The sequence below is a fragment of the Scyliorhinus canicula genome, chromosome 22, assembly GCF_902713615.1.
Source record: "Scyliorhinus canicula chromosome 22, sScyCan1.1, whole genome shotgun sequence".
NCBI lineage: Eukaryota > Metazoa > Chordata > Chondrichthyes > Carcharhiniformes > Scyliorhinidae > Scyliorhinus > Scyliorhinus canicula.
Genome location: NC_052167.1, coordinates 12,173,730 through 12,188,742, shown reverse-complemented (window position 1 = coordinate 12,188,742; position 15,013 = coordinate 12,173,730).

Here is a 15,013-nt window from a genome sequence, read left to right as displayed (position 1 = left end):
CGGAGCGCAGCTCCTTCATCAGGTGAATGAAGAAGGAGCCATTCACCTGAGGAAGGAGCAGTGCTCCGAAAGCTAGTGATTTGAACCAAACTTGTTGGACTTTAACCTGGTGTTGTAAGACTTCTTACTGTACTTTTTAAAGGATGTGAGGCAACCTGCCTCTACCACTGGGAGGAATCCAGAGATTACAACGCGAGAGGCCCTGCTTTTCAGTCTACTACCTAACTCCCTGAATTCTTGATGCAAGATCTCATCCCTTTTTCTACCTATGTCATTGGTACCACCAATAGGCAGGCGTAAGAGGGACTTCCAGAACTTAGAACTCAGCATCTTGGAGGCACAGCCACCAAGGATTAGAACAGCACAGGGTTATAGTGTGGAAAGGGAGCAACAGGACCAGCGTAGCAGTGAAGTAAGAATGAGAACTATCACAGCACCATGACATGTTTCTGACTTTCTACTGGGGAGACACTCTCTGCTCAGAAGCTTTGAAAGGCTGGGCAGGTGGGTTGTGTAAATCACAGGTCTGAAACCTCCTATGGCTCCCTGTATTCGGAAGCAGCTGCATAGACAGCAATAGAATCTGCTTTTACTGCAGGGAAAGCAAGATATGCTGAAGCATTGCAATTCGTAAACAAGTGCTATCCCACCTGGATCCTTCTGGACTGCGGTGGAGATGGAAGGAGGCAGATGTTAAATTGCTCTCAGTGCGACAGGACCTGGGTTCCAGCGAGTGGCTGAGTATTTCCTCATTCAGTTGAATAATTTATTGGAAATTAAGTGGAGGGTTCAGAATTTGAAGTGGGGGGAATATAAAGAGGGTTCAATGTTTGCAAGAAGCTAGCCATTATGCAGACTGCTATATAAGTGTTGTATACTGCTGAAACAAAGTGAAAATACTACAATACAATTAGATAGACCCTATATCTCCTTCACACGATCAGTTATTTTATTAAATTGTTCCATTTTGAGATACTCACTGCTCACAACAATTTAGAGCAATTTTTTTTTTTTTGAATCATGGCCATGACACATGGTCACGATTCATCAGCTCTCTGATACATTGCGTTTCAGAATTGCAGAATTGTTACATCACACCCTTGGGTGGGAGCTAAGAACATCAGACTTGAAGAAATGGGTTTCCTCTCAGCCAGTTACAGAGCTTATTCCAATTTTCCAGTTCAAGGAATAAACAACATTGAGATGGGGAGCAATGAAGGGTGTGATTTACATTAAAAGAGCGCAATTTTTATTTTGACTTTGGACTTAACTACTACGTATAGTCTGCTTCTCATTCAGCCAATTCAGCTTATTCCACCCTACACTGGCTATTGGCAACATGAGATAAGCTTCATTGGAGGTTATGTTACAACCCCAGTTGATGTTATAGCTGGACAGAAAGATCCGAGAATGGAACACTGGCTCAAAAGACTGTAATCTTTACTTTTTCTTCTATAAAATGTTGAGGAATAGAATCACAAGACTACTAATTAGTTAAAACAACAAGAAAAATACATTTATTAAACATGAAAAGTTGGATTATTATGCGATACTCCTTAACTGCCCCTTATCTTCAAAAAATACACACAGATTTTAAGATTAATACAGATTACAAAGCACATTTTAGGTTACAATGCTCCCATTAAGTCCCTTTTAAGCACACTGATTGGCTGTGGTCCAATACACACTCTGCTCTGAACCCAAGTTAATTTTCTATAGATTTCTCCTCAGAATCCCCCCAGATGATTGCCACATGAGAGTTTCTAAAATACACTCTCAAAAACATGCTTTAAATCAGGGGTGGGCAAACTACGGCCCACCAAGATCAAGTCATAAAAAAAAAAAAAATTTTATTTTTATTTTTTAATTTTAAGGTTAATGGGGGAGCCTGTTGGGTTACTGGTACAGGGTGGATACGTTGACTTGAGTAGGGTGATCATTGCTCAGCACAACATGTGTTTCATGTGAAGTTTCTACTTTAAAATATTAATTAATAAAAATTAATTGCTTTTTTTTCTTTAAACTGAGTTACTTTGTTTTTCAAATAAATGTGTTTCATGTAAAGTTTCTACTTTAAAATATTAATTAATAAAAAGTAATTGCTTTTTTTTCTTTAAAAACCTTTTATTTTGGCTATTTTAAATATTAATTATTTTACTTAATATACTATGCGGCCCTTTAAAATTGTGAATTTCTGAATGTGGCCCTTGCACGGAAAAGTTTGTCCACCCCTGCTTTAAAATCTTCTCAATAATAATGCTTTCCCTCAGCGGTTTTCATTCCAAACCAGTCCAGGTTTTCCAAATGGCACTTTGAAACAAAGCTCCCACTCCATTTTTAACAATGAATCCAGTCCAGGATTTTACACCAACCCTTTTTAGGATTCCCTTGTCATGATAGCTGTACAAACTGCTCACAATTGCTTTAATTCTCAATTCTCAGACTGTATTGAAATGACTGCAAACACCTACCTCTGAAGTCTACTGTCACATTTTAAATATATTTACTACAATTGCCTCTTTAAATCAGAACACTTTGATTACTCTGCCTTGAATTCTTCTGAACGACATCTTGGTCTCTGTTATCTTAACTTCAGGTGTCTTAAACGTTCTTTCTGTCACAATTCCCTGGTTATCTGGGTGGTATCTTGTTCCATAGGAAGCTTGCATCTTCACAACTCCCTTGTCCTGTCTAGCTTCTCCTGACACAGTTGAAAGCTGTTCATTCCCCAGTGTCCTGTTTCCTGAAAAGTCGCCTCCTGTTGCTAAGCAACGACTTGCTTCTATTCACTCTTCACGCCGTAACCCTCTCTAAGCACAATAGAATTGCAATTGGAATTGAAACCAACCCCCACACATACAAACACCTTTCTACAGCATGAATCTAACTATAGGTTTTACCCTTCAGTCACAAAAATCTTAAATAAATTAAACCCACTTAAAACTATGCCTTATTTCTAAAGTTTACCAATACAAATATAAATTCCTTAAAACTACCTTTGTTTTCCTAACAATTGGCTAATCATGTGGATATCCTACACCAACAAGGAGCATTTGGTGATGGAAGGCAGTTCAAGAGATCAATGGAAGATCCCAATTCCAATATCTTAGAAGAGAATCCAGTACTGCACTTTGAGACCTATTCCACCTGAATTCAATTTGTTTAAACAGCAGCACATTGAAAAAAAAAATCCCATGTAAGATACTGTGATAACCTTCACGAGGACAACGGGGGATCACTGATTGATCTTCCCCGCGGGCTCCGTAGAATACGGGTTCCCATGATGAGCAGGTGGAGGCCGGCCCAGCTGAGGCTCATCAGCAACACTTTTAAATGGAGCTCCAAGACCCGAATAGGCACTTCCCGATAGTCCTGGGCTGGCAACTTGTTCTGTGTGCTGTGGTAGTGGCTTTGTTTCCAGTTTTAAAAAAAACAGTTTGGCCATTCATTCCGCACCTCCTGGAATTATTACACTGGCGATGAGGATCAAGCACTGGGTTCTGAGGAGCCTCATCGAAACCCTCTGGCTGCAACTCTGTAAGAAAAACAGCAAAAATAAAAACTGTAAAATGCCTTTGTTTGGGAAGCTCAAGTCTTATGATGTGGTCGTGAAGGACTGGCTCCAGTATGTCGAATGCATTCTTCCATGCCAACGGCATAAAAGGACATGACAGACATAAAGTAATCCTTTCAACAGTGTGCGGGCCCTTGATGTTCAGCCTTATTAAGCGTTTAACTTATTCTGTATCCACTGACACTGAAATGTTCAACGAGCTTGTGGATCCTGTAAAGAACCATTACGTCCCAAATCTGGCCATAATCCTCCAACGTTACCAATTCAACACGGCTGGGAGGACCTCTGGGGAAACCAGTGTCAGAATTCCTGACTAGATTAAGGAAGCAGGCTGAACACTGCGAATTTGGCCCATCCTTGACCGAGATGCTACGCAACCGGCTAGTATGTGGGACCAATAATGTCACGGTATGAAAAGAATTGTTTGCAGAATTCAGCTTAGACCTCAAAAGGGTCTAGAATTAACGCTATCCTTGGAGAAAGCCAGGAAAGGGGCCCAAGAACTCCAAGGGGTGTTGGACAGTGGCATTTACAGGGTGGTGGGGACAGGAGGGGGATTGGGGGGCGACCAACAAAGCCAGCATTCCCAACAAAGGCTCCGAATCGCCTCACCCACAACCAACTGAATATTCAGCTAGGACATTCTGGCATCTCAAAAAATAGCCGGATAGCCCTCGAATTACTAGGGAAGCCTTTCCTGACTGTAGGCCAAAGATCACAACCCAGACAAGGCTGCCAGAATCAGTAGATCAGCAGTACGAAATTCCCCCTCCCTTACCAAACGCCAAAGCTACCTCAGGCACTGGCCTTGCAAGTCTATTAGCCCGTAGAGGATGGCATGATGCAGCTAAACTGCATCATCACCACTAAGGTTGCTCGGATAAAGAAAACACTCTTGGTCAGTGGCCATTCTGTAGAAATGGTGGTGGATAAGGGAGCTGCCGTCTCCATCATCAGGGAACAGACCTTCCGGTATCTCTGGATGGCCACTTTGCCCCAGGCCTCCGAGACAGCAGGGCCAGGTTGGCCTCATATACAGGGGAACCTTTGAAGATTATGGGGACCACTATGACCCCAGTTAGTAGCAGCAGACAGCCCGACCCCTGCTCATTGTTGTACAAGGGTCAGGACCCAGCCTCTGGGGCAGAGAATGGCTCCAGAGAATCCCTCTGAACTGTCCACACATGTTTAAACTAGGAACTGGTGGTCTGTATGAGGTCATTGGCAAATACCCGAGGTATTCCAACAAGGCCTTGGTAGAATAAAGGGAGCAAGGGCAAAGATTCTTTGTGGATTCTGATGTCCTCCCGTATGCTTCACTTACCAAAGTAGGGACCAAAGTCTCACGGTTAGAGAGCCTCAGGATAATATGACCAGTGCAGTTTGCAGAGTGGGCTGCACCAGTAGTCCCTGTCCTCAAGCCCGACCGAGCCTTGCAGGGTCTATAGACTAACGGGTAATAAAGCCTCACATTTAGATTGGTATCCCTTGCCACACATTAAAGATCTATGTGCCAAACTAACATGGGGGTCAAACATTTAGCAAACTAGATATGAGCTATGCCTATATCCCGCTAGAACTAGACACGTCTTAACAGGAATTACATGAAGATTAACACCTAGAGGGGTTTAGATAAATATAATCGCCTGCCCTTCGGAGTCTTGCCGACATGCACCATTTACAGTGCGCGATGGAGAACATTCTCCAAGGGCTACAGAAGGTGGCATTATACTTAGACAACATACTAATCACAGGAGCCACAGAAAAAGAACACCTCGCAAATCTGGAGGAGGTTTTAAGATGGTTTTCTGATGCAGGTGTCCATCACAAATGAGGAAAATGTGTGCTCCAGGCAGGCGGTTATTGAGTTGATATAAAGGCCTACATCCCGTGGAGGATAAAGTTAAGGACATCAAAGAGGCACCGACCCCAGGAAATACAACAGAATTAAAATCTTTCCTAAGTCTCATCAAGTAGGATGGGAAATTGATCCCAAACTTGGCCACTTCATTGTCACCCCTGCTCACATTGTTAAAAAAATAGAAGACATGGTTGTGACAGGATGAAAATAAAGCAGAAGTTACTATCATTAAACATCCCGGGTCATTAAGACCCCGAGAGAAAACTTGTTTGGACATGTGATGTCTCTCCATATGGAGTAGTCTTTCCTGTCGATGGGACGATGACACAGAAAGAGCTAAAGCATATGCATCCAGAACCTTGGCGGATGCGAAAAGACGCTATTCTCAGATCGAAAAGGAGGAATGGCCTGTTATTTTTGGGGTGAAGAAATTCCACCCATATGTCCATGGCTGACGTTTCACAATCGTAACAGACCATAAACCCCTGCTAGGCCTTTTTAAGGAGGATAAAGGTATTCCCCCCCTTTGCCTCAGCTAGGATTCAACGTTTGGCATTATTGTTAGTGACCTATGAATGCCCTCTTGAGTACTGTCCAGGAACACACATTGCCAACGTGGATGCCCTGAGTTTCCCCCAGCTGCCTGCAATCTTCGCCTCTCTGTGGTATTGGAAGAAGCCATTATGATCTTGAATTTCCTGGATACCTTGCCAGTATCCACGATGCAGATTGATCTGTGGACCCAGAAGGAGCCAACACTGGCAAAATTGCGCCATATGATCCTCAGTGGTGAAATCAGAGGGCATCCCACGGATGGCATGGAGCCCTTCCTCACTAAACCACAAGGGCAGAGTGATGAAGATGGCATCATCCTGTGGGGAGCCCAGGTAGCCGTCCCCCACCCAGGTCAGCACCCAATCCTGAAGGAATTACACAATGGACACCTCAGGGTATCCAAGATGAAAATTCTCACAAGGGCCCATGGTGGCCCAGACTCAATACAGACACCGGGAATCTGGTGAAGCAGCGTTCCTTGTTCCAGGAGAACCGGAAGCTCCCACCTTTAGCCTCTTTACACCCATGGGAATGTCCAGGAAGACCATGGGAATGGGTGCATACGGACTCCGCTGGTCCTTTCTTGGGATCGATATTCCTTATTGTGGTCGATGCTCACTCAAAATGGTTAGAAGTACTTCATATTTCTTCCACAACTTCCGATGCAACAATAGGAAACTCCAGCAAAGTTTCTGAAGCCACAGCATACCATAGGACCTTGCATCCGATAACGGTACCCCCTTTACCAGTTAGGGAATTTCAGGCAATCATGAAGTTGAACGGCATTAAACACATCCGAATGGCGCCGTATCATGCATCGTCCAATGGCCTGGCCAAATGGGCAGTTCAAACCAGAATGAAGAAACAGTCTGCTGGTTCCCTGGATCCAAAATTGGCCCAATTCCTCTTTGATTATAGAACTACGCCTCACATGACGACCGGGAGTCGCACCAGTGGAATTGTTAATGGGACAATAACCGCGTACGAGGCTCAGGCTGCTGTTTCCCAACTTGGGGGGAAGGTGGAGTCAAAGCAGGAAACCCAAAAAAGGAACTATGACATCAAAAGACCTGAATGGACCTTCAAAACAGGAGGTGCCGTCTATGTGCGGAACTCTGGAGATGACTCCCAATGGATCCCAGGAAGACTGGTCCGGCTTCTTACAAAGTCAATGTCCAAGAAAAGGCTGTGAGAAAACACCTGGATCGCCTGAGAAGCAGGAAACCCACTCCAGCGGAGATGATTTCAACAGAGACGATGTCTTCGACGCCTGTTACGACTTCCTCCAGCAGGTCAGCTCAGACTATGGGGGACCTGAGAATCGTTTCCCCCACACCACCCCCTGCCAATGGAGATTTGGAGTCCAAAACTCTGGGGCTGGTTTAGCACAGGGCTAAATCGCTGGCTTTGAAAGCAGACCAAGCGAGACCAGCAGCACGGTTCAATTCCCGTACCAGCCTCCCCAAACAGGCGCCGGAATGTGGCGACTGGGGGTTTTTCACAGTAGCTTCATTTGAAGCCTTCTTGTGACACTAAGCGTTTTTCATTTCATTCAAATGGAGTCTGTGGAGATTGATCCTCCAATGGAGGTCAGCATCAAAGATGAGCTTCTCCTTCGGCACTCAACACAAAAACAATGATCCCCATCTCCTTCACAACCCCCCCCCCCCCCCCCCCAATCCAGCTTCACCTGCCTTCAGCCTGAGGTCTTGTGCCCACCGATGAAAGAGGCCTCATTGCTGCGGGAGTGAGAGATGTCATAATATACATCCATGTACATGATGGAGTGCAGACAGGCAGTGATTGACACACAGGATGACCAGTGAACACACAGAACACAGCAGACAATCACCAGACAGGACACGACCACTATAAAGCCAGAGGGCACTAGTTTTCCTGCTCTCTTTCGGGATGCAGCCTCTGAGACAGTCAGAGCCCGTGAGCAGCAACTAGAACAAACACCATGTGGTAGTAAGATAGTCTGGTCAGGTTAGCCTCAAGTCAGCATAGTGTCAACCCACAGTTTAAAGTATGTATTATAGTTAAGTGTTCAATAAAATCGAGTTGCATTTCTTCAAGTGTTGGAAGCCTGTCTCTCTCACCGCTGCAGTAAACGCAGTCGCCGCAGACCCAGCATACCCAACACATCAAGGGGATGATTCGGACTCAAGGGGGGGAGGGATGTGATAACCCTCACAAGGGTCCTGGGGTGGGACTCGATCACGGAGCTTTTTGCTCAGAGGCAGATGCACTGCCCACTGGGCCACGAGACCTCCTGCACACACTGACTGAAACTTAAAGATTGGAAATGAGGTAAGAGCAGTTAAAATGACACTGGCCAACCTGTAACAGTTCACCAGAATTACCATAAAACAGGCCAAATGGACCAGATCAACCAGCAATCCCTGCTAAAGCTGCATATGGATGAATGCTTCTTGGAGAGCAGCCTGAGTCGAAACAATTAGGGCCACAAAAATTAAGCGATCCACCGCAGCAGTGAAGGACAATTGCAGCATCTCGGGCTGAATGCTGTGGGACAGGCAATTCAAGCTCCACCTGGTACTCGAAAAGAACAGCAAATATTGCATTTCATCGGGTCGCCACATCCCAGCCAAATTCAATTTTGGCTCCCACTCGGAGCGGCCAGATTCTCATTCACAGCAATCTATTGATGGAAAGTGATAGCAGATGTTAATCCGAGCAGTGATTACATTGGAGACTCGAATTGGCTCAGAATCCTCATATAGCACAAGATCAAGCACAGCAGATGGTCCCAAACCCACCCTGAAAGGGCTTTGTCACATTTCCCTGGCCAGTGACGCCCACTTACACTGCTTTGATTCTTTTCATCCAAGTTTCCAACATCAATAATAAACCAGGTGAAATTAAACCGACTCAGCCCCCCCCCCCCCCCCCCCCCCCCACCCCCTGGTGATGCAGCAGGAACTCCAGGGCCAATGTACATGAGGCTGGTCATCAGTGCCAAGCACGGAACAAGTTGGAACAGGATCTCGTATCTGTCAGCAGCTGGACCCGTGCACAACACTGGCACGCACAACCAATACAGATGTTGGATTTCGCAGTCTACAGGAAAGGTCAGTGAACCTTCGTAAGTGAACAAATGCCCAATTAAAAATGCTCTGTGATGGCGATAAAGAAAACACCAAGATGCATCTGTTATAATATTTGAGACATCACTGAAATGATTCAGAAATTGTTTAGAGCCATGGATTGGAATTCCTAAAGTGCAGAAAGAGGCCATTCGGCCCATCTTTGAACGTCAGGGGAAAAAGGTTAGATTCTCTCTCTTGGTGGATTGTTTGGCTCTTGTGTGGTGTGAATGTTACTTGCCACTTATCAGCCCAAATCTGAATGTTAGACAGGTCTTGTTGCACATGGACACAGACTGTTCGAGCATCTGAGGACTTTCAAGTGATATTTAACACTGTGCAATCATCAGGGAACATGCCCACTTCTGACCTTATGATGGAGGAAATGTCATTGATGAGGCAGCTGAAGATGTTTGGGCCTAGGGCACTGCCCTGAGGTCCTCCTGCAACAATGTCCTGGGCTGAGAGGATTTGCCCCCAACAAGCACAATCATCTCCGCTTGAGCCAGGTCTGACTGCAACCAGCGGAGAGTTTTCCCCGATTCCCATTGACTTCAGTTTTGCTTGGGCTCCTTGATGCCGTACTCGGTCAGCTGCTGCCTAGATGTCAACGGCACCTCAACTCTTGAATTCAGCTCCTTTGTCTATTTTTGGAGCAGGGCTGAAATAAGGTCTGACAAAGAATGACCTCCATAAGAAATACAAAGAATTGCAGCGACAGACTGACCCTTTTGGCTGCTCCAGACCTTGGGATACAACAATCGAGGCTGGGTTGCAAAATTCTTCAACTTTGGTGGGCCTGGCTCTAGGACTCTACGGTCAAACTTTCAGCCCAATCACGGCTACAGGATAGAGAGTTGTGGAATGCAAATTCTCCACCAATTTTTCTCTGGTCTTGGATGTTTGTGTCCTCTGTGGCAGGAAGACTGGATGGTGCAGTTATTCGATCACCTTAAATGGTAACGCATATATTAACTTCATTATCCCTTGGATTAACATGAATGTGTGATACAGCAATACTACATTATAGTCAATTTATGTATTGACGTGCGTGACGGGGGAGATGATCTTTTGTTAATTGTGTTACATATGATGGGTTTGGTGTCAGGAGAAGGTATGTTGAGGGGAGGGGGGTTTGATGTGGGGGTGTTTGAGGCCCAGTGGGTGCATGAGGTAAAAGTTGTTGGAACATTTGGACAATGGAGAAAGATTGCGATTTATTTTCAATTTATTTTTACGCAGGGTTCAGTCATAGAACCCCTACAGTGCAGGAGCCCACCATTTGGCCCATCGAGTCTGCACCGACCCTATGAAAGAGCACCCTACGTGGGCCCTCTCCCCCGCCCAAGCCCCATCTAACAAAGGGGCAATTTCTCATGGCCAAGCCACCTAACCGGCACATCTTTGGACTGTGTGAGGAAACCGGAGCACCCGGACGAAACCCACGCAGGCACGGAGAAAATGTACAAACTCCAGGTCCCTGGCACTGTGAGGCAGCAGTGCTAACCACTGTGCTGCCGTGCTGTTCAGTCAAAACATACCTTCCTATAACGCCTTTGGAAAAACTCAGAATTGTGGCCATCAAGGTCTAACAAGTTGTTCTCAACCTTCCCCAGGGCTTGGGAAAAGCCGACTGCACACTTTCATGGCTGGCAAACTGCACAGCTGACCCATGTGTGACTACTGCCCCAGCCCGTTTTGTCTTTTCACATTGGGTCGGGTTTGCAGCGCAGTTTGCCAGCTGCAAACCAGAGCGGGCGGAATGTGGTTGCCGCTCAGTTCTCCAACACTATATCCAAACTCCCAACATTGTTGAAAAGCCCCTTAAATCTCACCCCCTTCATCTCTCTGTCTATCCCACGCCCATATCTGTTTATCAGATGACCCATGCCCCCTCCTATGCCCCCATGTATTCTCCATGCCCCCTCTATGACCTCTCTGTATCCTCCATATCTACACCCCCATTTAATAACATCCTCCAGATACTTGATACTGAGAGAAAAAAATGTATTCTGCCCTGTGGGGAAAAAACTTGCGATCCAATCACCTTGTGCCAACAAACCACATCAAAGGCACAATCTGTTATTGCAACTTCTTGAAACTGTCATCCACTGTCAGATCAATGGAACACGTAGGCCTGAAACTCACCCTCCGTGCCGGCAGGTTTTTAGATGGGATGCTCTTGCACCAACTTGGCCCCTAAAACAGTCAACTATTGGCGACTTAAGGACCGTTTCCCGCCCAGCCTCAACTTCGAGGAAAATTGGGTTTTTGCTCCACTAAATAAGTGCGCCTGTTGATGCACTGACACATGCCTCTGAACCCTGAGAGAAATCCAGCTTGTCGCTCCCGTTTTGTTGTGTTGGCTTCAAGAAGCTTTAGATCAAATAAATTAATCACATTCCATTAGCCTCACTTTGTGTTTACAGTTCAATAACCTTACTTGATCTTAAATGCTCAACATTGAAGGCTCACAAACATGTATTGAGCAGGCCCATCTCAGGGACAACAACACATTTTAAGTTTTGAGGAGCGTGGCTTTTCCTTAAAAATTCAAGCATCTATCCCATCCACATTTTAAACTGTCCTAGGATATTAGCATTCGAAACACACAAATGCTAAGTTCACAAGTCTTTTTCCCTCAGTGATTGGAATATAGAACAACTTTCCCTCTGATTTTATGCATTGTTTTCCTACACGAAAGGCAAAGAGGTACCAGATGTATTCATTAGATTATCCATTCTCTTTCATGGCCCTTTTCAACAAAATATGGATCTTGAATATTTAATCTTCATCCGTTTAATTGCAACATGATATATTTAATACATGGAGAATGACAGATGGTTAGGAGTTTATTACAAGGTTGTTGCATGCTTATGGGGTTATAATGACATGAAAAAGGACAGTGAAACTAGAACAGTTTACTCTCACTTGAATCACTGTTTATTGCATCGAGTGAACCTGCAACTCTTTTATTTTTATGCAGATAAATATGATACTTCTGCTCAGCGCTCACACCTTAATTTTCAACATCAATACAGTAATATTTTCTTGTCTGGTTCATGTCACAGCAGGGAAAGGTGTTTATTATTTACAAGAATAATGAATTGATAGAAAAGGAAATGTTTAGCTGCGATGATCATTCTCTGTTTTACACGCATATGTTTTGCACAATAATTGACCCACAATCTAGTTACACATACATCAATCAACTAGTTAAAACAGTAAGCACTGGATGTTATTGTAAAGTGTGTATTAAAAAGGTAACTCAAGTCCATGGGGATGCACAAAATCTACGTGGCACACTTTAATCTTGATGTTTTTGAGCCAGCGAAATTTGAAATTCCTTTTGAATGAATTAAACCTACTGCCGTTTTGACCACATTATCACCATGCAGGTCATTAAACTGGCTCTACGAAAATGACTGTCTAGACAGTGCTGTCAAGTGTTACAAGACAAGAGGAGTCGAAAGGCAGTCACTCGTCTCTTCCTTTTTTCCGCTCCTGTTGTCCTCCTCCAACTAGAAAAATGCAAGCAGTCAAATGTAGTCATCAATGTGCTGTGGCATGTGTCGAGATGGTCGTTTATGAGCAATCGGCCTCTCATATCACAAGAGGGGACACATTAAATAGCTGTCAACAGAATTCTAATTCGCGCCTCCGAGGTGACCAAAACAAAACAATTCCCCAGATCCTCCCAGACAGTCGTTCAAAAAAGAAACAAGTTTGACACTGTCGGTACACGTTCAACGTTTTTGAAAAATTCAAGCGAAGAAACCTGATGTGTTAATTGAGATTTGGGGCATGTGTGTGCACCCGCAATAGTATGGGAGCGTCTGTTGCGGCATAATTAGGAATAAATTACTTAAATGGATAACGGAACAGCAGCAATAGCATCTCGCCCCCCCCCCCCCCCCCAACTCCTCCCCCCTTTGTTATAAAATGGAATTGAAGATTAGTGCTTTGAATTTTCTGGGAAAATTCCATGCAGCAATATTTTCACAAGTTTGACCCAACTTTATTCCATACTGGTTTGCTATGGCTTAGGTTTCAAGATTTGAGGGCGACAGTGGTTAGCACAGTTGCTTCACAGCTCCAGGGTCCCAGGTTCGATTCCCGGTTTGGGTCACTGTCTGTGCGGAGTCTGCACGTTCTCCCCATGTCTGCGTGGGTTTCCTCCGGGTGCTCCGGTTTCCTCCCACAGTCCAAAGATGTGCAGGTTAGGTGGATTGGCTGTGCTAAATTGCCCTTAGTGTCCAAAAAGGTTGGGTGGGGTTACTGGATTTTGGCGATAGGGTAGCGGTGTGGGCTTGGGTGCTCTGTCCAAAGGCATGGTGCAGACCCGATGGGCCGAATGGACTGTAAATTCTAAACACTATTTTAAAAAAAACAGGAATTTTACTTTAGGCAGAGTGTAAATGGAAAACGCCAATCCACTGTACATCTTCATTGCATTGTTTCACTGATTTTAACTCTTGGTTAGAATTATCACTTAAGTTGCCAAACATTTTCCCCACTCATTTAGTAGTTTCAGCAACCTGTTAAACCTCATTCATTCTGATATTCAATGTTGCAATCCAGCTTCAGCAATCAAATTAGCAGTGATGCCTATTTATACTTCATTTTGCCAACATTTGAATGGATGCGGAACATGCTGGCTATAAAACACACAATGGGTGGGCACGTGAATATTTATTTACTTGTTGTCATGCGGAGATGGCTGACAACACAGGAGTGGGAGAAGCAGTAAATAACAGGGTTATGAAACATATTCGATACATCTTAAACAACCACTTATCCGCGCAAGTCTACTGTCAGTGCACACTCAAGCATATCTGGGTAACTGCGGCTGAGGACACTGTTAAATAATCAACTCCTTGGGGGAAACAATGATTATCATAGAATCATAGAATTTTCAGTGCAGAGGGAGGCCATTTGGCCCATTGAGTCTGCACTGGCCCTTGCAAAGAGCACCCTACTTAAGCCCACACCTCCTCCCCATTCCCGTAACCCAGTAACCCCAGCTAACAATTTTGGACACTAAAGGACAATTTCGCACGGCCAATCCACCTAACCTGCACGTCTTTGGACTATTTCAATTATTTCAATAAACAATTGAAGAAACAATATTTACTGACCCAAGAGTCCTGAACACTAGAATAACCTTTTCATTTACTAAAAAAACTCTTCAAAGTTGCCTAAGATATAAAACCAACAAAACATTGGCCGGAATTTCTTCGGCCATTGGAATTCTCTTTTACCGCTGGCAGTGCACCCCCTCCATGGGTTTCCCGGTGGCGTGGGGGTGGCTTCAATGGGAAATCCCATCGACAAATTGCGGGAGGAGAGAAACACGCGGCTGGGGGAACGGAGAATCCAGCCCACATTATAAAATATTACCTCCATAATGTGTTGAGTTAATTCAAATTTTAAAAAACCCAATCTATTTACAAAGGAGATGTGCATCTTCACCTTTACAACTCATGGCCTGATGTAAGTACCTTGAGGTTTTGACAAATCTAGAGGACAGGATTCTCTGGTACGGGATTTGGCTGAGCTCCCAATTCTCAGTTCTCGCTCGCAGTGAGGCAGACTCACAACGGAGAATCCCCGGCCCTTGTTAATTTGTGGTGCACTTGCATTTCTCTTGATGTAATGTATTAATGGTGATGATTGACCTCGTAAGTTTCAAAATGGTTATTTTCACTTTGTTCCAGCTTTCAGCCAGTTTGACTGATTACATTTGCACCTTTGGTTATAAAGTTGTGTCAGACGGCTCGCTGTGTCATGATATACAGACAAGCAGCTAATGGACACAGAGAACAGGACATGACCAATAAGCAGGCAGGACACTCAGGGGTGGGATCTGACTATAAATGACACGAGGCACTCACACTCCGCCTCTTTCCACTG